A 27,565-nucleotide genomic window follows, 5' to 3' on the forward strand; every position below is an offset into this window, starting at 1 on the left:
ATTTTGGACAGGACATTCTGACAGCCCTTTCAGTACTTAGTTTGAGGCAGCGAATCCCCTCTTACTGATAGGGAGAGTTATGTTTTCCCTCTAAATAAGGGTATTACCCCAAACATACCACCCCTGTTTCAGTCTTCTCCTTCTACACCCTTACACTAGTAAGTAAACAGAGAGGTAACCATTTGAATCTCAGGCTTGCTGGCAGAGGGAGAGGACTGCTGCATCCGTTTCATTCCATTCCTGGGGACTAAGATTTCCTCAAAGGAGCATGTGTAATACCCTTGATAGATCTATGGAAAGAGATACCCAACATGGATGGTGGGAGAGAATGTCAGCAGAGGAGAAACTGTTCTATGGACCTTTAGAGTGGCAGGTGGTGGGCAAGCTTCTGTATTTACCCAGAATTCTTAAGGGGGTGGGGGTGACTGGAGATGGGACCTACATATACCCTTGTTTTACATGTCCTTTGCATTTGTTTTCTTTTTTTTAAGATTACAATGTTTCAAAGACCTCCTCCTCAATTTTTCTCCTATCTCACATTTGGGAAAACAGAAGAGCTACCTCCCAGAGACAGGTCCACCAGGACAGGTCCACTCAAGTAACTCATCACCAAATTCCAACATGATTTCTGGACTCCATTGTCTTCTCCATACCAAGTCCCCTCTAACAGTAAGATGGTAACATGTTTAACTTTCAGCTATCAAAGTATAGTCTCACCCTTCCGATAAAACGGATATATACATTGACCCTTAGAAAAAGAAATACAGCATATGATTCAATACTCAGATGCATGCAATTCACTAAAGATACTTTAGAATAACCACAAAACAGTTCTTCTAACACTTACTGAGTCCAACCCTAAAACGGTTTGGGGCCTTGTGACCTAAGATCATCATTTCGATAGTTATACCTTTCAGGTAGATTTATTAAGAGATTTTGACAATGCCAGGGGTTATGATTCAAAAGTCAAAAAGGTAAATCAAGTTCAGGTAAGTAAACTAACTCAATCCAAGTCACTAGGATGGGTCTAGGATGGGATCCTTGACCAGGCATCCACCACACAAAGTCAGGAAAGAGTAGTTTAGGGACAGGACTTTACGCCCACGTAACCCTGTAGCAAACAGGTGGGAGGAAAGGAACAAGTATGTTAACTTACCTCCCTGAATCAGATTTCTCCAGCAGCCACTGCTGAGGTTCGGAATCAGTTATGGACACAATCTTCTGTGCATGTTCCGGTCGAGGAACGCCCAGGGGTCGCGGGTGCACATCTTAAATTTCAGTCTGGGATTTAGTTTTGATCAGTCGTGGTGGTTAGGAATCAGATCCAGGCAAAGAGTCTCTTTTTGTGTAAACAATCAATAGATACCATTGCTTACCACAGAACTTGGAACATAGAATGTCTATGCCAACCACTTGGAAGGATCATTGCCAGTTGGACTACATGGTGCATAACCCTAACAGGATTTCTATCTTAATGAGTAGATGCAAATCTAAACTGCACTCCAGATTCTATGTATATTCTCTGTGATTCATGCAACAGCAAACCTTCCTTCCTGGTGAACACCTAAGGGTATAACTAGGGTGATTTGTGATTTATTGTTTGAGAAATCCAATTGTCTTTTTGTCGCAACCAGGTCCAATTAGAGACCTGTTTTTTCATATTTGCTTAATTTTATGTTTGTGTATTACCTGTACCTGCCCACAGTAGCTCTCTGTTATTATAATTTTGTTTGGTACACTAGATTCAATTTAGAAGTAATTTCACTTTTTGAGGGGTGTCAACATATATCTTGTATTGTTATTTGTGAAAATTAACTTCTTCTTCAAATACAACAACTTGAACCTACTGCTTAGCCCCTCTCTCTGTGTTTCTTTTCGGACAAACATTTTTTTTAATTGATTCAATCAGTAATACTGAGGGTCCCCAATTAGGTCTATATGGAATATGACCATTATGGGTAAGACCCTCTGGTAGCAGTACTTCTCCTTTTTGTTTGCTCGTTTCTTAGGAATCGGATCCAGACACCTTCTAGCTGAACACCCAAACAAAGAAAATATGCAGACTTCTGCAGGTCAGGCGACCTCAAGACACCTCTTGGATGAGAAGAAGATGGATTGCAATGGGAATCACCATGGTGAGACAGCAACAAGCAATATTCCAGGGACCAACACATGTGCAGGTCCTGTACGGCTTCCTTTGATGCAAAAAGGCTGAAAATGCAGCTGCAGGCATCTTGCACCTGTTGATGATCCTGCAAGTTCCAAGAATGCATTTGGAACGGTAACAGCTGCCGAGAGGTAGCCCAGGAGAGAGCTGGTCAGTCCACTGGTTGGTCGTAGGGCACTTTGGAAGGCTAAGAATGTGTGAATCCTCGAGCAAGGGCAGAGACTTGTTCATACCAGTTTAGGAGTAAAAGCCCCAACAATAATCTTTTTTGATATCAGGTAGAGGAGCAGGGCTCCACCAGGACTTCACTGGAGTTGTTGCGGGTCAGCTGAAGGGTGCGTCCTCGGGCCATAAACAGCTTGCTCTTCTTCATAGAGGACTTGGCTGCAACGATGAACTGAAGAATGGCTGCAGGATTCCTCCTTTTATCCAGGATCAGGACTAGAAGCTTGCACAAATCCACCAATGGTAAGGATCTGCACCATTCAACTGGCGGGGACTATCCAGTCATGGACAGACACTGGCCACAACATCTGCCCAGCAACAGACATTTTGGCATCAGAATATGTACTGGTACCAGTTAGTTCCAGCCATCACATCCAGGATCACACACAAACCGCCTTTTTGCCGGCAAAATAAGCAGCTTTGCTGAGAAGGCAGAAAGAAGTCCAAAGAACAATATGCACAAGCAAAAACCTCATGGCACAGCCATCATAGAGTGCAAGCTACTTTCAGTAGCCCTTCGCAGTAAAAAGTTAGAAACACAGTAGAAAAAGATCTACTGCCACCAGATCATCCTAGGTACATGTAAAAGTAACGGTCATTATATAAAGAGTTGGAAGGATACAAAGTAACATAACTGCACTTCACTTTAGGGCAGGGGTCTGCAAACTTTGGCTCTCCAGATGTTTTGGACTACAACTTCCATCAGTCTCAGCTACCGTATTCAAAGGGAACAAATGGATTATGGGATGTGTAACATAAAAAACATCTGGCGTTCTAAAGGTTGCAGACCCCAGATTTAGGGTGATTGTGCAATTGTAACAATACAAGAAATTCACAAAGAGAGACTTAGCCTCTAAGTACTGATGCACTTATGGACTAATCAGTTTCGCCTTAAGAATGAGAAAAAAGACAAGGGAAGTAAAGCAGATGCTTTACTGAATTCCAAAACATCAGGACAGTAGTCTAAACAAAGCAAAAAGAAGGGAGCCCCATAAAAGTCTATGGGAGGAACGAAGCAAAAAGTAAATCTTTCCTAACAGGCAGCGCATAGTCATCCCTCCCATTGATCTCTGGGACATCAGCCACGTTAGGATGGCCACGTGAATGCTGTGAGAAACCTGAAGGTGTCTCACCCGCTAGTCCCCTGGTGTCTGCCAGGACACGGCCATTGCTATTGGATCCAGTTCCTGGGGGTGGATCAGTGCGGGAGGATCACCTGGATGGGGGTCTTTGGGGAGTGGGAGTGGGATGCCAAAGGGTGAGATGTGGATTTCCCTTCCTCAGAACACCTTTTCCCCATCCTACCAGGTAGGATACCTAGGAACTCAATCCCCCCCCTTTTTCCGACACAAACGCTTTCTCACAGACAGTTCTTTATGAGCGACAACGGACTAACACGAGAGCCGTATACCGGACATTTCCCAACACAAGGGTCAGGCAGAGTCAGGCTATTACTGATAATTACACAAAGCTGACTTCCATCACACTTCCCCACACGGATAATAGGTGGAGCACAAGAGCACACTCCGAGCAACGCCAAACGCACAAGGAAGCAGCTATTCCGGGATGGCAGTTTAAACAGAGGAATAAGGTGGCAAGACTAGAGAGAACGACAAAGAGGGAGTTACCCTTGTCCTTTTCCACCAAAGGATTGTGACTTTCAAGAAGCCTCAAGGAAAAGAAACATAAAACCAGGAATCACAGCTGACCAACGGTGTAGCGTATGTCAAAGGTACATGGGGCCCTCCCGCATTGATAGCCAAAGCAGGGAGAAGCGATTGTCACTGTGGTACTGTCCTTGACTGCGACAGCAGAACAACGCCAACGAGTTCAACACAGCCAGTGAGTCGGGAGAAACTGATAGCGGACTGTGTGATGCTCAAGGTTGCAAGCAGAACATTGTATGAACAAAGAACGTGTGTGCGATTGAACTTTAAGAAAACCCACTTAAGTACCAGATACAGAGTACAGAGTGGTCTGGCACCGCCTGGTTGCTCATTAAAAGGTTTCTGTTTGGTACCACCCCAGAGCAGGTGAAAATTGAAGGGCGAAATTGAAGTGGTCCTGCAGTGTGTTAAGTTAAGTCCCGTGCACTTTCGAAAGACTTTGATTCCATACAAACTGAAATTGGTCTGAGCCCAGAAGTGGGGGACTAATTAGTTGAAAAGGGGATCTGTGCCCGGATTACGGGGATCCGGGGTGAACAGCAAAACTCACCTGTGAAGATATTGTGATGTCAAATGTGAACCTGACTGAGGGATACCTTATGAACTGAAATTGCTCTGAGCCCGGAAGAGGGGGACTAATTGATAAAAGGGGTTTTGCGCCTGGAAGAGGGGGATCTGGGGTGAACAGTAAAACTCACCGTGAAGATATTGTTGTGGCAATTGTGAACACGACTGCCAGTTAAAGTTCGTCCAAACCCAGCTGAGCGAGACTAATTGTGAAAGAAGGATCTGAGCCCGGCAGAGGGAGATCCCGGACGAAGAGTAAAGCGGCCCGACTTGGATATTTGAAAGGAACTTTTCTTTTTTTGTTTTGGTGTATCAGGCCCGCTGAAGCACGAGACTTTGAATAAGAGAGACTTGGGCACAGAAGGCCCTGAAGTTGGTGAAAAGAACTGTGACCTCGTGCAGAAGAAGCCCATGAGTGTGCTGTGCTCGAGTGATCAGCCTTGTCACGTGCTAGAAATGTGGGGTAGGTAGGCCATCGGCCTAAACATCCTGACTTATCATTTTGTGAATACTTCTTTCTTTTTGTGAACTTTATCCCACACTATTTTGTAGCATAGCGGTAGGGATTGGCAGTAGTTTTTTTTTTAGTATAGGCCCTTTTCATTTGACTGGACTCCACTAGGACTGCCTTATTATTATTTGATGCTCGTAGCGTGCTCCCATCTTAGATTAAGTCTTAGATAGGTGTTTTTCACACCCGTGATAAAGTTCAATAAACACCCTTGAACTGTGATCACTTGTGTCCGTCTTACTTTGATACCAAATCATGTGCTGCAAACTCATCTCAGAACAGGTTATCATGCCATGTTCTTTCTGGAGAGGAGCTCCTGCTACCTTTTTTTGAAATATTTGCAAGGAACTTGGGGTTGGTCACCCTGAGTTACCTGGGGGCAACCAAACGTGGACTCCCTGCTGACTGTGCTCAGAGAGGCACAGCTTCACCTCACTGATGAGGCCCAACAAGGCTGAAACACGTGTATGGGGTTGCTGTTGGTACTCTTGTTCAGAGAGGAATTGCCATAGCATTTCGGCGCTGGACTGCTCATGTGGGAGGGACAAAGACTGATATGCAAATGGATATTTTCCATATGTGAAAGGTACAGTGAGCAAAAAGCGCGTGCTGCAAACTCTCATCTCAGAACAAGTTTTCATGCCATGTTCTTTCTGGAGAGGAGCGCCTGCTATCTTTGTTGAAATTACTTTGATACCATGCCTTCCTTACAATGCTCATTCAACAACACCCAGAGAACATCCACTTCGAACTCATTCATGCACCCAATCTACAAGTTATTCTGAAAAGCGCTTGGATTTCATTGCACAATGTCAGCATTGACTGACCGATGCAGCACGTGACCTTTTCTTCTCAGTACAATCAGCGAGACTTTGAGACCCATGTGTTCACCAATGAGGTTCTGGTGATAGCCCCAGCTTGCTCTACTGTATTCCACTTGTTGGCGATCTGCCCTGAATCCCAAGCATCTGATGTATTCTCACAGACAGAAGCTCTAGCTATCCCTGTTCTGTCCCTATGACTGCCTGGCGGCTTTCTTACTCAATCAGAAAATTTAACATGGCAAATTACTCATACAAAGAGAAAAAAAGATTATAAAGACTTGCATGAATGAATCTCTTCAAAAGGGGTTAAACTTGACCTTCTAGTTTGTGTGCCAAGCTCTAATCTTTTTTGCAAAAAAGAAAACCAGGGTACTTCGGTCGTGCCTTGACTACTGTGAGCTAAACCTGATCAAGATTAAGAATTGTTAACCACTCTTGATCTCATTGAGCAAGTTAGCGATGTCCCATGATTTCCTAAGCTAGATTTATGTGGAGTATAGCATCAGGTATAGATCCCGGAAGGTAACTGGTCAAGTACTGCTTTCAAGGCCACATACAACTATTTTGAGTACACGGTCATACCTTTTGAATTTTGCAAAGCTTGTCCCACCTTTTAGCACTTCATCAGTTACACATTCCAGGAGGCGTGGTGGGATGCACTTAGCCAAGTAACTGTATGAAATACTCACCTACTCTCACAAAGGACAATACCATACTGAGCATGTACTGTTTTACGACACAAATTTAAAAAACGCTGTCTATATGTAAAACAAGGGAACTGCCAGTCACAATTTAAGGAAGTCCACTTGGGCTATCTGCACATCCCCAACACTGGATCAGAATGTATAAGCCATGCTGAACTGGTTGGTCTGAAGGTCCAATAGGGCACTCTCTGTGCTGTGGTGAGGCCTGAAGCCTGTTTGCAGGATAGAGTTTTGGTCCAGAACATGTTGGAACTGCCTGGTAGCCATTTTATACACTATCCTCAAGAGGAAGAAAGAATTGGTAATTGATCTGAGGTTGGCGGAATCTTTTGAACTACACCCAGTTTTCTTGACTAGGAGCGAAACAGTCACTTCTTTAATGTTGTTGGGGACAATATTATGCTGGAAGGAAGGGTTTACTAAGCGGGTAAGGAATGGAGCAAAGAGCGGTTATTGTCCAAGATTAGTTTACAGGGTAATGTATCCCCAGGGCAGGAGGTGGAGTGCATATCCTTAAGAGCCGACGTCAGCTCAGGAGTGGTTATTTACCTGAAGAAAAGGGGCAAGCTTTGGGATTGGCATGGGAATCAGCTTTTATCTTATCCCGTGCGGCCACGGTTTTATCAGCGAACACTCATTGTACCCCGGGGCAGTCTTCTTTTGTTGGCACAAAGGTCTGAGTTTGGGCTTTTAATTTCTCCAACATTCTGAGAATTTTAAAAAGTTGATGGGACAATTTTTGGCTTTGATTATTTGCTCATCCAAAAATGTCTTCTTGGCATCATAGATGGCTGTTTTATAAGATTTCTCGTGGACCTTCCAGGCAGCTTTGTGATAGTCAGAATTATTTTTTAGCCAGATACTTTCGGCTTGCCTTTTCTTCTTTTTTAGTTCTTCCAGTTTCGGTGTAAACCGACTATTGCGAGAACTCCCTTCTCTCACTGTGAGGGCTTTTGTCGGTGCTAATTTATCGAGCATTTAAGTCATGTGCAGTGTGTAAGAAGTTGCTAGGGACTAAGGACAGTTGTCATCGGCAGTATCCCCAAGTAGGGGAGTTGTCCACTTGGCAAGGTCTGAGGTTGTGATTTCTTTTAAGGTTCCTAGTCAGGACTTTCTTTAATGGCTTAACCTGTTTTTTTAACCTCTGCAGCGGGTGAATTTGAAATACAACTGAGAAATGGATATCCTGACATCCAGGATGTGCTGTCTCACTAGCCCTACTACTTTTCCCCTGACTGCAGCACAACGTACACTCTGGAACACCATCAGAACACTGCCTCATTCAGGAGGTTTAGTCCTCTTTTCATAGTAAGGCCCGAACGGCAGTTTCACCAATGTGTGCTATGGTTGGTGGCTCCATTTCATGTTAATGTGGTCATTCATGATAGGTTCACCCCAAAGGTTCCTCCTCCCTAGCTGTGGTTTAAGCTTCAATGAGTACCATGTGTGGTGCATGTTTTAATTATTGTATTCGGCCTGTGCCCTGCCCCCGCAGTCTGAGATCTCAAAAGCCCCATCTGCCATCAGGCAGCAGAGTTATTGTTTTCTGCAGGTCCACCATTTTGATTTCCCTATTCACAAGTGAGTTAGTTTGCCTTCTGTCGGGATCCCTCTGTTGAGCTGCACTCAGGGATGTCATTTAGGGGTCGCAACTGCGACCCCTGAAATCTCCCTTGCTATCCCTGTAGTCATCGCTTTAAAAAAAAAAAGAAATTGAGGCTGCTGGGCTGTGTCCAGCAGCATGTAGCTCTTTGATTCTGGAGTGGCTGCTGTGATGGTAGCTATAGCCGGTAAGATAGCTCAGTGGGCAGAGCGCTTGCTGCTGCAATGTGTGTGTGTGATTTGCAGGTTCGACTCCCGAGAAGGCTAACTCAGCCTTTCTTCCTGCAGAGGTTGATAAATGAGTACCAACACAGGTTGGGTGATATTGTATGTATAGTTGTTCTATATGAAGCGCTTAAGCGCAAGCGCTATATAATAACACATCATTATCAATTGGCATTGGACGTCTGCTTGCATTCACAGTCATTTGGTAATATGGCCTATACGCATGGATATTAACGATACATATGGCGATCCATTCTTGTATGCAATGTATATCACTTTACAGTGATACCATAACCATATTTATCATAGTGCACTGTTATGTGATGCCACTTCCTGTTTTGTCAAGGAGTGAAAGGTAAAGCAGATAAGAGGGGGTCTCATAAGGGTACTAGCAAAGTAATGTAGTCTGCTGAGCAATGATGTACATGTAAATCATTCATTTTAATTTGTGTATTTTTTTATTTGCGTTATTGGCTTATTACAAACCTTTTTTTACCAAATATTTTATTGCAGTCCTCCACATCTTAAACCTAAAATCGAAGAAATGTCCTTAACACACAATCATCTCTATTTAATTGCCTCCACTGCTTCCCACTCCTGTCCCACACATGCCATGTGCCTTTATTACAGCAGCAACTATATTTTAAATTATGTTACCAGTTTTCCTATCAAAGACGTTTTCTAAAAAAGATACTGCAGCTAGCACCAGAGATGTCCGTTCCCAGTTCAATAAAAGAGCCCACCATTCCGCCGGTGTTAAGGTGCCATAGGGCCTCATTGCGAGTCCGGCGGTAACCGAGACGGTAAAGCCGCCTGGTAACCGACGGACTCGTATTACCATTCGCCTCCGTGACTCCCGGAAATACCAGGGCATTACGACCCCGGTGTACCGGGAATTCCGGAGGCGGAATTCAGTAAATCCCCAAGTCCCATAGGACTCAATGGGAATGGGGAAGTGGAAACACCGGCACCATCTCGTGATGGTGCTGGTGTTTCCACGTCCGCCAACATCACCTCCCGCCTGCAGGAGTCGGGATCGGGCGGTCCGGAATTAACAGTGGCGGCGGGTTTACCACCACTGTTATTTCCGGACCCCCCGACCTGTAATGAGGCCCATAGTTTTCTAAAAAGCTAGTTCTCAGGGCCGTGAAGGCTGTGCAAAAAAACAATAAATGAGCTATGTTTTCCACTGAACCAGCTTGACCACAAAATCTGCATTGTACGTCCCTTGGCATTAGTGCTGATCTTGCAAATGTGACTTCCTTGGTCGGATACAAGTTAAGGCAAAGTCTCATAAATTGCGACCGTTAAAAGCCGGTTGGGAATTTGGCCAAGTACTTCGGTAAAGCACCACAGGCCCTTGGTTCGTATTTCAGGTTATAAAACAATTTGTACTTGTTGGCATCCTTCAAGGTTGCTAACCAATCTGCTTTCCACAGAACACACTTGACCTTAGTCTGTTAGTTTTAACAGTTCGTCACAGACCAACAGTTTCTCAAGCGTCTCCCTACAGTTTAGTTCCAATTTTGTAAGAGTCATATCTCGACCCAATTCCATTTCCTGTTTTATGGAGGCAAGGAGAGGTTGCCAGTATACACTTCCTAAAGAGGGACAAAGATGTCCACTCTGCCATAGCTTTAAGCAAGATGAGGGTTACATATCTCTATAGTGAAGTCATTTATAAAGAATGCACATATATCGAATATTTGTTGACAAATTTTTGTATAGAGAATGCACTTTTCTTTTTTTGGGAGTGGGGGGTTCCCCCGCCAAACCCCCGATTCCCACCCTAACCGTTTTCCCAAAATATTTAACCCTTTACCCCACCCGTGAATGCATTCTCTATTAAAATGTTCCTTACATTTTTTTTTTTAGAAAAGTTCCTTCTTTCAAATATATTCGATATAAAGACTGCATACCGAGATGAGCCCCAACTCCCACCTGATAATCTGTATTCCGTTCCATAAGTGAGGACTGCTGTCATTTTTAGCTTATAAAAATCCAGGAGCTTCAATAATAGGACAATAATGGCACGTCTCCTTGAGTCAGGGATAGTACACATGCTCAATCCGTTCAAACACTGTACACAAAGTTCCCCCACAGTTCTGGGTTTTGTTTCAACATTGCGTTGGTCAAACCCTCAGGGCCCGGAGCGTGAGAGGTACTCGGTTTTTCAATCAAACTCAAGATATCTTCATAGTCTTTCAAGGTATGCCATGGCCCTGAAAAGATGTTTCCAACTGACGAAGGAGTGCGGTACAACGTTTTAAAGTGGACCATCCAAGCTGGCTCCGATACTTTGTTTGTAAAGCAGCCTGGGGAGTATGGTTGCTTTTGAACAAAGTGCATATTTCACCGGGTCTTTTTTTACAAATTGCCTTGAGCATATGCTCTGCATTGTGTTGCAGCATATCTGCTTTATGACCCCAGAGCCAGTACTTATATGTGTTTTTTTGCCTTCGAGTAGCCGATTCCACCCACTCATAATATGATGTTTTTAATATTCTTAAACTTTTTTGGAGTTCCCTTATTTTAGCTATAGCGGTATAGTCATAGGTGTGGCAATGTTTGATTAAGCTCCTCAGTTGCTCAAGGTTTTTCACCATGAAACTTTGAAGGATCCCGGTGTAATTTAGAAATTTAGCATAATCAATTCCATTTTCTGATTTTGTGATAGAGCTAAACCCATCGATCAGTGACTTGATGTTTTGAGACATCTTCAACCTTAAAATGCAAATCTTATCAGAGTGAAAGGCGAGCATTGAATGGATTTTACAGTTGAGGTTAAGCCTGGTAGTGGTAGAGCTTTAATGATAACTTGCTCTAGTTTCCGATCACTGTCAAAGAGAACCCCCATGTTGTCAGCTATGGGAGATGGAGAGGGGATGCCTGAAAGACAGCGAGGCATATTCACCTATCTAATGGCAGACATGCAGTCAGTCAGTGATATTGGAAAAAAATTGAGGTAAAGAAAGGGGAGTGGGATCATTCATAGGCCAGATGCAAATTATTTGTTTTAAGACTTCTTTACAGATGAACACCAAATCTACTCCCTTAGGGCCATAATATGCACAAAATAACGTACCCTGTGTCCGGATAGTTGCTCATCAGGATGTGGTAAGTTCTCGAGTCAGTGTGTCGTCTGTCAGGAAGGTTCAAAAGTGTTCAAAACAAACATTCTTCTATTATTTTTAAGTCTTGAGCCTGATCTCTCCCAGCAGCTTAAACCAACAAAATAAATATGGTGAACAGGTGGGATCTATGTGGAAATACAGAATCCTTCACTGTAAATCCCAAAAATCCAGACTTTGTCTTGCTTTTTTAAACAAATAAATGCGGGGGAGACACCCTGAAGCCCACCCCCCACATCTGCCTTTCCCATTAATACCTCTACCCCACTTAGCATCTATATTTGTGCAAAAAAGTGAAAATAATTGACCAACAATACACAACATTTTTGGGTTAGCATTAAAGGGGTTTGATATTTTCGTCCTATCCCAACAGGTGCAGGCTAGTAAGAGAGAAATCTCAGAATAAAGAGTCCCACGATTCCTTTCGCTGCTTCTTGGGTCCCTTGCAATCCATTTCTTTTTTGCAGTTTTCATATGTAGCTAGAGTATGGCGGGAGACATCCATCTAGATCTCATTCCAAACTGGAGCTCGTTGGCTTTTTCCCGAAGTTGGTGTCACATTGAATCTGGATTTAAATTGAGGCCTGAGCCATTGAAGATAGGAGGCATCCCTAAGGTCTTCACATGTTTCTTGATAGGCCTATTGCGACTCATCTCAGGGTTCTGGTTCTACTGCCTTCCAACCCAAACTTCTCTCCTTCTCGACATCCCGCCTGAGCTTCTACCTTTTCTTCCAACTCTTGGTCCTTCTGAGATTTTTGCACATCCTCTGCACTTCGCTTTGGGCTAATTTCTCCACCCTTCCCGGGCTTCCCCTTGTGTCTTCTACCAACCTCCTCTAACTGCTCTTTTATTCTCCCCCTGATCTTCCTTTCCTCCACCTCTCTCCTACTCCTGGGCATTCTGCATTTCACCTCCCCACTCTGTTCACCCTTGTCTTTAGTAGTCTCCTCCCTATTCATCGCCTTGCGTTTAGGCGGCTGTTCCTTCGGCATCTATATATTTCAGGGTTGGATTCTTCACCCCACCACCCTCTGTGGTTACTCTCACCCCCTACTCCTTAGCTTCTCTCACCACCGCTGTACCTTTTCACCTGCTCCGTAACCACCTCTGTAACTAGAATTAACTCATAAATCTATCTCTTCCAATCGCCTTGGTCAGTCTCTCCCCAGCCTCTTGCGTAACTGTCATGTCTCTTGCCACAGCCTCCTGGGACTCATCCTTCTCAGTCTCTGTCTCTTTCTATATCTCCTTAACCTCTTTGGTCCCTCTCCCCAGCTCCCTGGGTTTCTCTCTCCCCAGGTTCCTGGGTCTCTCTCCACAGCCCTCTGGTTCTCTGTCTCTCCCCCACCTCCTGGCCCTTTCTCACCCACCCTTCTGAGGGTTTCCTCCAGTTTTTCCTATCCCCAGCCACCTCTGCAGGCTCCCTCTTTCCCCAGTCCCCTCGGTGTTTATCCACCTAGTGTCCTGGGTCTTTTCCCAGTCTCCTGGGTCCTTCTTCCAATAGAAACCTTGGCCTCTCCCTGCCCTCCTGTCTTCTACTTAAGTTCCATTTGCACTCTTATTACCCCTCTCTGAAAAGGCTCCTTCTCCAGACTCCCAAAGCCCTCCATCACAGGTCTTTCCTATTATAGGGCCATTACTCCACCTTACAGCATCTCTCTTGCCTAAAATAACTCCAGAGTGTCTCCCTATGCATATGGTATGGTTACGGGGTGATTGGTCTACCATACAGTGTTTATAAGGCATTTGTGGTTGGCAATCCCTCCCCATGGACTTCCTTAGCCCAACCGGCATTAAGGTATGGGTGTGGTGATCTCGTGAAACAAGTGGTTGGCTGCTCAAGTTTTCTGTCATAGTTCAAGTCCCACTCTTTCCCGCTGTGTTTACAGACATGGTTTCTGCACACGCACATGGAAAGCCAAACATGTATCCACGGCCAGCTTCACAGAATCACCTTTGGCCGATTCCCTTAAGGACATGAGTTTCTAGGTGGCAATGTGACACTGAATGTGGCATGGTGTAGGGCAAGCAGGGAATCCTGTCCACCATGCACGTGATCAGACATGTGACTTCCTTACAGGTGTCATTGGCAAAGAGATAACACAGGAATCCAAAGGAAGGGGGATGGGTTTTTCCAAGAGTGAGGTGTAGAGAGTGAAAAGGAGCAGAACAGAAAAAGACGTTTCTTGAACACAACTGAGGTGGCCGAGCAAGTCCCAGAATTCCAGAACATGGAAAAGGAGTGACCAGATCCATAGGAGGCAATCCAAGCAAGGGCAGTGCGCTGAAAGCCAAAGTGCAACGGAATCAAGAGGAGCGATAAGTGGTCAACAGTATCAAATGCAACAGAGAAAGCCATGGGGATAGAGGAAAGGTGGGACCGGTAGGCAGTAGTAGGAGAGTTAGAAATATGGGTGAGCTATGGTTTGGTGGGTTGACGGATTGTACAACCCAGACTTGAAAGAATTGCTGCATCAATGTTTCTCCAGGTAAGTAGTGATGTGATTGAACACCACATGCTCAAGGATTTTTCAATAGTAATGAAAAAGGGAAACATGTTGGTAGCAAACAGGATTGCTGGAGTCAGCCCTATGTTTTTTTCTAAGAACGGTAGGATGTTGGCCATGGTATTGCAGATTGGGTAGATACTGGAGGACAGGGGGGATTGAAGAGATGGTAGGGATGGGTGTGGATCAGGGGTGCCAGTTACTTAATTGTCTTGGGGGTGCAAATGGATCTGGAGGGGCACAAGAAGGCTTAGCAGAGAGGACGCGTGCCAGTCCAGCTGAAGAGGTGGCTGAAAGGTCAGCTAAGAAGGACAGCGTCAAAGTGATGGTCGAAGGGCATATGGCAGAGGGAGAAAAAGAAGGCTAGTGTGAGTGTCCGAGATTGTTGATATTTCATTAGAGAGATAACATGCACAGTCAAGCAGAGAGAGAGGAAAAATGGAGACTGGGTAACTTGAGCACAACCTGGAGGCTTCTGGGTCGCTTGCCAGAGTAAGAGGAGAGATGGAGTTATGGAACTAGCATGACTAATTGGTTTCAATGGAAGGGCATAGCATGGGGAAAGATTCTGGATAGGCAGCAGGGAGAGCAGGCAACAGGTTTTGTGCCACTGACCTAAATAAAGGTGCATGCTTGTTCTCAAAAGTCCGCTGAAAGGGAAATCCAAATTGGCCAAGAGAGGGTGGAGTTGGCGGTATAGTGGTGCCCAAAGGGAGCAGCAAGCACTTGGTTGAAGTGAAGGGAGGCTGTTTCAGTAGAGTTGGCATTTTGGTGAGAACACTTGATTTGACTGAGACAGGGAGCTAATGAATTGGGCGAAAGGTGGTGGCAAGTCTGGTCTGGGAAGGGAAGGGAGGCATGAGGCAGGTTGGTGATGGTGCCGAGCGTGAATTAAAATCAAATATTCTCCTCCTGGGTCCTAGTTAGATGGGCAGGTTGGGGGCCATGCCTCAGTAGCTTTTGTCAATGCCCGTTTCCATTAAGGCTGCCATGGGAAAAGTGGCAGACTGGTGATGGCTGCAAAGGCAGGCAACAATGAAGAACTCGTTGTCTTTTTCTGAGTCCCGTGCACGTGGCAGGCTGGGATCCAATCTGCAGCAGCTTTTCTCAGCCCTGGTGGATACTCACTCAGAGGCAACCGACATCTCATTGCCATATTTTGTAGCCTCTTAAAACATATTCTCCACATTAATAACAGCCAACCTCTGGCAGGTCTGTGTAGATGACATCCGGGTCAGTAGGTCTCGCTGAGGGTAGAGGGGATCCCCTATCTCAGCTCCTTCCAAACTGTACAATCACCTACAAAACAGTGGATCACCTTCACTTTAGCCTGGTGGGGATTCTCTGCCAATTCATCCTCCTCATCATCTGTGTCATGAATGGGATCAGGTTCCACCTATGAATGTTCTGGGGAAGAAGGGACAGCCAGAGGTTCCAGGTTGCTAGGTGGGACAGCAGACAGCAGAGAAGTCCTGAAGATCCAGGGACAAGGACAGGTGTACTTCATGTGGTTACCTGAAGCAGAGTCGGCGCATGAGGTGACTGAGCAATTAAGCCCACAAAATAATATTTTGTCACAGAAGATATCATGAAGGTGAAAGAAGTGGGCCTTACTTAACAGATTCAAAGTAGGTGGCATAATCACTGACAAGAGTCGATCATAGGGATGACAGAGTTTGATTGTTGTAAGTTGTCATATAACTCTGGGCTGTGTGACACTGTTAAGGGGGTCCAAGCACACCTCTCAAACTGGGGTAAACAGACTACCATGGAAACACCAGTCCAACACAATTATCTGTATACTCATTAATGTGATCTTGAGCGCTCCACCTGGAAGTATGCACTTCTAGGTCTCACGCATAGGAACAGCAACGAGAGGCATGTAGAGTTAATGTGCATACCACACCCCTCTACGTGTGGCATGACCCAGAGGGCATAACCGTGGGAATTTTGTAGAAAGAATCTTACTGCGGGGTCCATTTAAAAACTGAGATAGCAGCGAAGTAAAACTTTACAGTGCCAATCTGCCGGCCAGTCAAAGAAATCAGAAAATCCACCACATAAGATGTAGGACAAGGGAAAGGGTCCAGATCCCATTCCCGGCATCAAGCCAAGAATGTATGCCACCTGCAGGCATAAACAGACTTAGTTGCGGGCCTTCAAGCTGCAAGGAGCCCATCCAGGCCATTATTGGGCAAATCCCACTCCTTGCACCTCAGCCTCTCAGCAGTTAAGCATCAAGCTTCTGGCTGCTCAGGTTCATCCCACCGACTGGGAGAGCAGATTCACCCTCCTTAGAAGACGCCAGGGAGGGCAGATTGCCATGTCCAGTAACTCTGGGTATGACATTCTCCAAGCCTGATATGGAGTGATCAGAATGAATGTGAACAGAAAAGGTGCGGCTTTCAGAGAACCAGTGGAGGGAAAAGGAACGGCAGAAATGCACAGAGAAGTTTGAAAGACCTTTCGACCGTCAATGCGTCCCTTCCCAACCTCCCCCCCACCCCCATCTCCCTGCCAAGGAAATTCCCAGGAGCAGAACATCTTGCTATTTCTGTTGACACTAGAAGCAAATAAATCCACCTGGGGAGGCCCCTACCAGTAGAATATCTCCTCTAGAACATCCTGGCAGGGTTTATAGTCATAATGTCGAGTCAAAATGTCGAAAAAAAAATGTCGAAAAATAAAATGTCGACTTTTTTTTTCAATGCATTTTTTTTTATATGGGGGGGTTCCCCCCCCCCCCCCAACCCCCCTTTTTTAATTTTTTTTAAAATTTTTCCCTTTTTTTTAGCTCCCAAACCCCTAAAATAAATATATAATTAAAAAAAGAGAAAGTCGACATTTTTTTTTCGACATTTTTGTCTGTCGACATTTTTTTTTCGACATTATGACTGCACACCTCCTGGCAGAGTGCCAAAGTCTGTCTGCTCAAGGCATCTATGAGGACATTCTCCATTATGGCTAGAAGAGCTGCTGTCAGAAAAACACAATTCTCCAGAGCCCAGAAGATGCAAGAACCCTACACCAGCTGTCAGGACCAGTATACCTTGGGAGGAAGGCAACCAAGGCCAGCTTGACCACCATCAAATCCAGCAAGTTGAGATGTTTCAGAGACTCTGAAGGAGACCAGAGTATGCTCAACATCAGATCTTGCAGGTGAGTTCCTCAGCCTTTCAAGGACGCATCCGTGACTACCATCAGTTGGGGCGAGCTTTGCAAAGCTACTCCCCCTTCAGCAGGTTGCCTCATAGGGACCATCATGTGAGGTCTTGAGAAACTCTGCTCCAGACCTGTAAAATGCCTGAAATGTTTCCCTGAAATGGAGACCACTGACAACGGAGAAGCCACTGAAGTGATCCCATGCACAACCATGCCTCCAGCACCACTGGAATTCGGGACACCAAGCGACCCAGTTATAACAGAAAGGTCTAGGCCAGGATTCGCTCCTCGGATTGGAGTACATCAAACATCATGAAGATGTGCGCCACTCAATCCTAGGGTGGGTAGGCCCTACCCAGGTGAGTGTACAAGACTGCACCCATAAATTGGAGGGGCGGGGACAGCAAAACCTGAGACTTCCCGAAGTTCAGGGAGAAGCCCAGGTTGTGTAACAGCTGAACATACGGTATAGATGTTCCAATGCCTGGTGTGGGGAGTGAGTTCACCTCAGGAGAGACAGTCATCCAGGTAGGTGAAGACATATACGCTATCCCTCCTGAAGTGAGTCACAACCACCGCCAGCAATCTAGTGAAGGATCGGGTGCTGAAGACAGACCAAATGGCAGGACCTAGAATTGGTAGTGGCATGTACCCAGCATAAAGCTCTGGCATTCCCTCTGCTTGAGATCGGCACATGGAATAAGGAGTCCTGATGATCCAGGGACACTAACCAATCCTGAAAATCAAGGGCTTGAAGGATATAGGACAGAGCACCATCTTGAACTTGTCTTTGCATAAGTGCAGATTCAAGAGTCATAGATCCAAAAAGGGGCATAAAGCCCTGTGCTCCTTGGAACCAGTAAATAAGTAAATACCTGCTCCTTTCCGAGCATGGCACCTTTTCTATTGCGCCATCCGTTGAAAGCTGATGGACCACCTCCAACAGGAGGGGATCAGGAGAAAGAGAGGGACTGGAAAGGGGATAGTCTGGTGGGCGTTGAGCAAAGAGGGGAAAATTCTTCTCAATGCATCCAACCTCTTGGGGTAAAGAGGGAAACGTGGGGGTAAAAAGGGGAAACGTGGATATCTTGAGGTTGGCCGTCACAACCTGAATCATCAAGCTCTTGGGAAAGGCATAACTGGACAGGAAAGCCTGGCCAGAAGGCGCCAGACAGTGCTTCTTGGCCAGGTACTATCCGACAGCGGGACGGAGGCAGGCTTCTCCCAAATCCCCAACACCGGGGCCTCCACTGCCGGATCAAAGGGCAGCAAGGTCTCTCTTTGGGGGCCCTCATCGAGAATGCCCGTTAGTTCTAATTGAACTTTCATTCGGGAAGCTGCCATGAAGCTTAGTGTCTCTAACACATTGGCTATAATCTGTTGAAAAAAAGCCAGAGGCACCGGAAAATGCCCAACTCCCGAGAGGTGTGCAAATCTCTGGCCACTTGTAAGTTGGAAGCCAACTCCAACAGCTCCTGCCCATAAAACTCCTCCAGGAAACAACACACAGTGCACTCCACTCTCTGGGTCTATCACAGCTTTCTCATAGGATGCATTTCTTGGACATGCTGAGGACATCACAACCCCACTTTCTGGCCTCTCCACACCTTTTGTTGTTCCTACAGTGCTAGAGGATTTGCCATATGGCAAAAGGCCGGGACAAAAAGACTTATTGCCATTGGTGTTTCACTGGCTTGGCAAAGACTTCATCACTTAACACAGGACCGAGAGCCCCCAAGTCTGCAGAAGGACCTTAGTATACTAATCTACAGGAACACCTATTGGTCAGCACAAGAGGCGCACAAGAATCTAGATGGTGCTGCTGGAAATGTGCACTAGGCAGTGCCCTGCAACGCACCAAATACAATTTAGTTTCGGTATGCAGCCTTTCCATCGAAAAAAGATCCATAGACACTTTTTCTATCAAAATTTACTGATTGAAATACCTTTCCATCGAAATAAATATTCATTGACATTTTTGTCATTGAATTTCGATAGAAAAGCATTTCATTCATTACATTTCAATGGAAAGAGTGCCTTAGGATCTTAAAAAGATAGATGTATTGATGTTTGGGGGGGAAAGGGTTTAGTTTTGTAAACATGGGTTTCTGGGTGAGATTGGGTGGACGCTCCCAATAAAAAAATAAACACCACACAAGTTAGAGGGAGCTGTCCAGTGCTGAACTAAATTGCAACTGAATTGAATATATTTCAGCACTGGACAGCTCCCTCTGACTGGACTGTGGACTTTCATTTTATTTGGGGGATGAGGGGAGCCGATTAAAAAATGAAATAAAAGTGTCAAGTGCACTCGCTGATACTACACAAGCTAGAGGGAGCTGTCCGGTGCTTAATTGCATGGAAGCGATTTAGCACTGGACAGCTCCCTCTAGCTTGTGTACTATTAGCGATTTTTCAATGAAAAATTTCCCACCTATTCATTTCGATGAAACAGTTTCGATGAATGTTTACTTTTAATTATATTAATAGTGATTCAATGGTAAAGTTTTCAATGGAAAAGTTGTGATGGAAAATATTTTCGATGCAAAAAAAAGAATGGATGGAATGATATGTAACCTTTAGTCTCAACACTAGGAAGCAAAGACGTTAGTCGAGTTGACTGACATCTGTGTTAATGAGCATGCATGCCTTTGTGTGTCTCTTAAAATTAGGAGCCCTTGCCGAGTTGGTTAAGACATTGCCACAACTAGAATGTAATTTCTGAAGACTTGATCACGGACTTCTTCCTTTCCACTGGACCCTAAAGCTCCTGGATGTAAGCTACACCCCAGAATTCCACTATTCAGTGAAGACAAAACAAGGGGAGGTCAGGAGCAGACTCTTCACTGGATTCGTAAGAAGATCAAAAAGGACACCAGTTAGCTAGAGGACTTACCCCGGTTGAGAGTATGTGGATACAATGCCCCACTGACACCCACCTGCCCCTCCTGTCTTTTATACATCTTACCTCAAGGAAGAAAAAAACAGGGGATGCAGGGAAAAAACTGCCAGAGAGAGAATTGCAGAATCTGTAAATGAGGAAAGTAGCAGGTCGTGAAAGAAGCCAAAGGGGGCGAGCAAAGCAGAAGCATGATGAAAACTGTGGAACTGAAAGTGTTAGTGCCAGACCGGAGGAGGTGTCTGAGGGGAGTGGTAGTGACATGGGGTGGAAGTACAATGAGGGAGCCTCAGGGCAGTTCAGCAATGAGCATGGCAAGGTGTGATCGAAGAGGGAGCCCGCAGAGATTGGAACAAGGAGACACAGGGGAAGGGGGATGACAAGGTGGGAGAGGGAAAGGATGAAAAAATAACCAAAGGTAAAGAAGTGGGAAACAAAAAGAGGAAGCAAAGCAAGACTTTACCCAAAACAGGGACAGAGGAACAACCTGAAACACCAATAAGTCAATGATTCAAATGGAATAATCCTCAAGGGACTTGAACAAGACTGCGGACAATCCACCGAAGAACGTTGCCAAGCAACTTCCTAACATTAGTACCAGATACTTGTAGTCCCATCCAATCCCCCAACAGGATAGTCCTATTTCTAATATTTGTTTAAAATATAAGTCTAATCTGGAGGTCAACTTGGTATCATAACTGATGCACATAAATGCTTCCCCCACATCCAACAGGCCCCTCTAGGCTGTGGTCTCTTAACTGCCTTTCTGCCAATTTCCATCTGGGACAGATTTCAAACCCCCTGTGAGTCCTTTCCAAATCAATTCCCCTTCAGCATACCTCCAGTTCCTTGGATCTTTACAGCATCCTCTCCTCTAAAATCCCTCTCCATCCATTTGTGTGTCTTCATGAATTTCTGAAGCAATCTGATGATTAAACGAGGAACATGAACAAACTCTGCTGGTGCCCAAGATCGTTACTCTGGACCAGACGCTGTCAAGACTACCAAATGCTGTAGCTAGATAGTGGGTGACTTCCTTCGTGCAATTTTGCTTAGAGTGGTTTCAGTGAGACATGGAACACTTGATGTATGTGCCAGTTTGTTGATGGTTCTACCTGTACTGCCATTTGACTGATTGTCCCTAGTGCTTTAAATGGTCCACAAATGGAGGTGCCATATACAACCATTTTTTGCAGTGTTCCTTGTAATCTCTGTACTTTTTATATCGGTGTGCACACTGTACCATTTGTGTACTGTTTCCACATTTTGCGCATCCATTTTCATCCCTTTCACTGAGATCCTAAAAATGATAGTGAGGCTAAACCTCAAATTAGTGATTCTTCAACTTAGCAAACATCATCTGCTTTTTTAACCGTTTTAAGACCTCTCTCACATGTCCCATGTGGCATTACTAGCCATTCAAAATGGCCATACCTGGTATTACAGTGCTTTTTCAGTTAATCACCGTCCTTTATTCGAACCAAGTTATGTGACCCAGGCAAGTCCAACTTGGAAAGAAATGTTGCAATCCAATACTGGTCCGTTAATACAGAGATTAATGGCAGTTTTACAAAAAATCAAGTTCAATTTGGGGTAGTCCAGAGAAGGTCTCAAGGTACAATCTGCCTTCAGAACACACGAATTAGGGCCCCAGCTGTGGAGAGATGGTGTCTGATAAAACCTTAGATTCTCCTCTAGAAATTTAGGAACTTCTTCCTTAATAACTTACTCAGTTTCCTGTTTGACCATTAAAGCTCAAATCCGGTCATGTTGTATTTTTGAGTCCATTACTAGTTCAACCTGGCAGTCATTCCCTGTGTGGTGGAAATTGTTTCACATCTTCTCCAAGACTGCCGCTGCACATGACATATTATATTTGCGTTCCTTGAGTAATCAACAGCAAGGAAGGTTCATGTTCTCTCGTCAGGAAACAGTTATGCATGGTACCAGATGGTTGGGAAGCACGTTATATGGATAGTCTGTATCTATGCGCCCTGAGGAATATGGAATAAAGAAGTTTGCCTAATTCACGTGGATGCTGCTTTCATTATAGACGGTTCCCGGGGTGCGGCTTAATGGTACACTGGCACTTCTCATTGGAGTCTTCATCTTCTTCTGAAACTACATCTTGGTTCTGAATGGTCACTTCATCCTTTTCTGCCCTTTACACCTTTCATGGTTTGTTGACAACTCTTGCATAATTGTAAACCACAATGTTCCCTGTACCCTTCCAACTAAAGGTTATGGTCTTCTTCCCCCAATCAATGCATGGATTGGGCATCCTTAATTATGTGATTTAGGATGACTACGAAATCAGGAGGGCGTATAGCATCAAAACACAGTTCCCCTGAGTAACCAGCCTGCGTACATCCCCTGATGTTAATGTTCTCCCATTTACCGGCCACACGAGTTGCTGCCAGGCCTACTGTAGTGTTGCAATCCCAAGTGCTGCTACAACATCTGGATAAGTGAAATCTCCAGAGGCTCCTGAATCATAGCAGCCAAAATTATAGAGCTCTGTCTTAACATAAGTAAATCCATACCGAATAGTAGAACCACCAGGTGTCGTTATGGCTCAGATTTGGAATTGCAACTGGAACATTTGTTGAGGAATTCATGTTCCCGTTTCTTTTTGAATTGTGCAGTGAGCTGGGCTACAGGGACTTATTGACACACCGTTAAATGCATGTGTATGTGTATATATATGTAAGTTGCGCTCATATGTCACAAGATTCCACATGTCTGCTGTAGTTGTGTTTGGTAGCGATTTCAACAAGACCTGAGCAGTACACTGTGATGAATTGTAGGAAATAAAACGTACATCTACGGCAGATAGGTTCTATACATTATGGACTTTGGTTTTGACTTTTAAACGGGGTTACTGAAATACAACCCTTAGAATGATGTCACAGAGAGTTTTATTGGGTATTACTGTTAATGCATGGCAGCTATGTACAGACATATATAGAGGACACTAAACACCTAATTGGTGGGCCTGGGAGGGTGTTGCAGTTAAGGGGAATACTAGATAAATGCAGTCTGCAGAATTGGATTGGCTCTCAATGTTCCTTTGTACTCTGTTGTGGATGGAATGCTGAAGTTTGCTGAATGGCGTACTGGGTAAGGTGGTGTATGATCGATGAGGGGGAAGCTGTAATAGGGATACAGTTGTGTAGGCATTGTTAGTACTTGCGGGACTGTAGTGGTTTTGTTTTATTCTAGCTGTGCCATATCTAATAGCAATATTAATATATGTATAGGCAATGTTTCGTTGGGAGTTTCATTTTGTTACGCTCATAGTTTCTTGGTATGGTGTGTTCTCTGACAATTGTGTAAGGAGACAGGTAATGAGAATGGTGGTATTGGTAAATCTGTTGTTAATGACCTAGGGTGGTTCGGGTGAAGAATGTTTTTGAGATATCTTGGTCGTGGGATAATGCGCATGTTCTGGAATGGTTTCATACATCTTTTAATTCCCTGGAGAGATGTGAGGTGGTGTGGGTTTTGGGTTTTGCCGCGGATCTGACTGTACTGAATATTTAGCTTAAATTTGTTTTGCCTACTGATGATTTTATGATGTACATCTTTTTGGGGATCCTCTATACTGACCCAAGGGAGGGGTTGGGGTAGTCCCTTTCTGCGTGTAAGTGGAAGGGAAGTTCTGGAGGGTTGGGTGGTTCATACCCAAGAGTGTTTTTATATTTTCAGTTTGGTTTGTTATAGTGGTTGTAGGTTTAAGTTCTACTGTGTTATGTGAATTCATCACAAGGATCGGGAAGCAGGACCCACTCATGTCTTAAACTTATCAGAGGAATTTGAGGGTGGTATCTTGGAATGTGAATGGAGCTAATTGTGCTACAAAGAGGAGAGTGATTTTGATGAAACTGGAGGAAATGGGAGCAGATGTTGCAATGCTTCAGGAGGCTCATCTGCTGGATACAGATATAGATAAATGGAAAAGGGGATGTGTCAGTGATGCTTACTGCTCATCTTTCACTACTAGCTCTAGGGGCGTGTGTATTCTGTTTAGAAGGAACCTGCCGATTTCTGAGATGACATGTGAAAAGGATGCAGATGGGAGGATTGTCTGTGTCATTGCAAATATTCAGGATGTTCCGTATTGTTTCTGCAACATATATGCTCCGAATGGGGGAGATGGTAGTTTTTTTGTCTCTCTAGCACAGTTTTTACAGAATATGCATGTAAGTAATGTCATTGTGGGAGGGGACTTTAATGTTGTTCTAGAGCCTGAACTTGTTAAAGTATGGGGGCAATGGATAGCATAAATACTCTGAAAAGGTCAGTATTGAAATGGTTTATGGCTGAATGGAACCTCTCAGATGTATGGAGATTGCAGAACCCTTCAATGAGACAACATACATTCTTCTCTGCAAGGCATAATGTTTACTCAAGGATTGACCTCCTCCTTACTTCTGGCCTCTGCACGCAATCATTCAAAGGGGGAGACATTAAACCATTGCTGATTTCGGATCATGCTCCGATCTCCATAGGCTAGCAATTGGCCGTTCCTGTTCCAAAGTCTAACACATGGCGAATGAATGTCTCGCTTCTAGAGGACAATGAAATTGTGGATAAGATAGTTCAAGATGCAAGATTTTTTGTAACTGAGAACTGGACTGCAGAAGTCAAGGTGGAGTTTGTATGGGAAGCCTTTAAGTCATATATGAGAGGAATGCGATTGGATTGTCAATCAAGAAAAAGAAAATGAGAGATGCGGAAGTGAAGAAGCTCAATGAGGAAATTCAGGGCCTTGAAAGGGGTAATATGCAAAACTTTTCAAGTGATACTTTGAGAGTACTGAAACTGAAAAAGGAAAAATTGGAGGATTTGTATTCTATGAAGGCTGAGCTCATCACCTGAGAGTCATGGATAATGAAAGAACTGTTAATGCAATAGAGAGACATGATGGGATGGTGACTTTTGATCCTATGGAGATTAATGCAACGTTTAAGTCATATTACAAAACCCTCTATTCTTCAGAAGTCAACTTATCTGAGAGTGAGATTTGTCAATTCATTGAGGACTGTCATTTGAAGAAAATAAGCGCAGAATCATTGGAGTGCATGGAAAGAGAGTTGAGTGTGGAGGATCTCAGGACGGCAGCTTGTGCGTTGAACACTGGGAAATGCCCAGGTCCAGATGGACTACCAGCAGAACTTTATAAAATCTTCCCAGGGGAGGTTTTTGAACTTATCTTGGAAATGTTGCGGGTATCTTTAAGAGATGGGTGTCTTCCACTTCTACAAGGCACGCTTCGATCTCTGTTTTTCTGAAAGCTGGGCAGTCACCAGTTAAAACGGGCAGTTATCGGACGATCAGCTTACTGAACATAGACAAGATTTTAGCCAAAGCATTGGCCTTGAGGATTAAAACTTCTCTGATGGATATTATAGATGAAGGTCAGTCAGGTTTTGTGAAAGGAAGACATGTATCAGATAATATGAGAAGGCTGTTGCTGACTCTATTTGAAAGCAAGGAGCACCAGAATGATGTGGTGACATTATCATTGGATGCAGAAAAGGCATTCGATCGTATTGAGTGGAAATATCTTTTGAGTGCCTTGAAAGGATTCGGATTTGGGGAAAACATGATCGGATGGATAAGACTGCTGTATTCACACCCTACTGCATGTGTTCGGACTAATGGCATGGGATCTGATATTTTCGAACTTGAAAGAGGAATGAGACAGGGCTGTCCTCTGCCACCCATCCTGTTGTTAATTGCTATGGAACTTCTGGCTGTGAGGATAAGAGAGGAGGAGAGAATTGAGGGTGTCCATTATGGTGCGGCCAGCCAAAAAGTTTGGCTGTGTGCGGATGACATGTTGTTGGTGGTTCAGAATGTGGAGAACTCTATTCCAGTGCTGATTAGGTTGATTGATGTATTCAACAGAATTTCTGGTTACAAGATCAATTGGGCCAAATCGGAGGCACTGCCAGCATCAACCTCATGCACTATTTTGAAAATGAGGAATTTCGGCTTCAAATGGTGTCCGCATAAGATGAGATACCTTGGGATTTGGTTGACTAGTGATATCTCAACAATTATGGATGTCAACCTTGCTATTGTGGTTCAATCCATGGAGCTTGATTTGAAGAGATGGAGTGGACTTAAATTGAGTCTATGGGGGTGGGTGAATGCCATCAAAATGACATCCACACCACGTGTCAATTTTGTGCTTAGTATGCTCCCCTTGGACGTTAAAAAGAGCTTTTTGAAGAAAATTAAGAGTTTAATCCAATCTTTTCTCTGGGAGAATAAGCAACCACACCTTAGACTGTGGAAATTGCAGCTGCCACAGGACTGTGGAGGTTTGGGGGTTCCAGACTTTGCAAATTACCATTTGGCTTTTGGAGCCAGGCATCTGGTTCCATTTGTTGACAATTCAATGGATGTCTGGACGCTGGCGGAATCAAGCCGTTCATCTCCATTACCACCTAGGGCTATACTGTCCACGGTGGATGGATCTGGGTATCAGTCATTTCCGCCAACAAAATATCTGAGAACGTGCTGGAAGGAGCTGTGGAAGAAGAGTAAACGCTGAATATGTGATAATGATTTGATCCCAATCTGGTTGTATCCAGGAATACTGGTGAATGGAAGGCTGCTACTGTGGTTGAACTAGCTTCTAAGTGGTATAATATGGCTGAGTGATTTGTTTGAAGATGGCAAATGGTTCAGTTTCAAAAGACTTGCACGAGTTAAAGATCTCAGAGACTGTACAATGGGGGAATACAGGAAATTGAGGAGAATCCTGCGGAATGAAAGTGCAGTTGATGGCAATGAATGGCAGATTTGGTTGTCCGAGTATAAGGCAGGGGGAAGTATGGCGTCTAAGGTATACAAGAATCTGGGCCAACGTCATGCTCCGGCAGAGGGATTACTTTCGAAATGGTCTGAGGTACTTGGTTCAGATATGTCTGAGGACGGATGGAGGTGTATTTGTAAAAATGTGCCTCTGACTTCCATTAATCTGGGAGAGCAAAGCCGGCAAATCAAAATTCTTAACAGAGTGTTTTGGACTCCCCAAAGACTTCATGCGAGAGGAATGATTGATTCAGAGGCTTGCTGGAAGTGTAAACATGCAGTTGGCTCTTTTGAACACGATCTGGGATTGTTATGAATTGTGGACATTTTGGAGGAGAGTCACGGAGAAAATTAATGAGGTTCTATTGCTGCAGGAAGATTTTGACTACATTACTATCATCTTGGGTGAGGATGACAAAGTGGAAGAACTTACCCACAGAAATGCTGGTTTTTCAGGGCTGCAAATTTAGCAAAGAAAATCGTTTTGAGGAAATGGAAATGTGATGAGAGGCCAACCGTTTCAGAGTGGGTGGAGGACTTAAG

The sequence above is a fragment of the Ambystoma mexicanum genome, chromosome 2p, assembly GCF_040938575.1.
Source record: "Ambystoma mexicanum isolate Mex_15411 chromosome 2p, UKY_AmexF1_1, whole genome shotgun sequence".
Taxonomy (NCBI): domain Eukaryota; kingdom Metazoa; phylum Chordata; class Amphibia; order Caudata; family Ambystomatidae; genus Ambystoma; species Ambystoma mexicanum.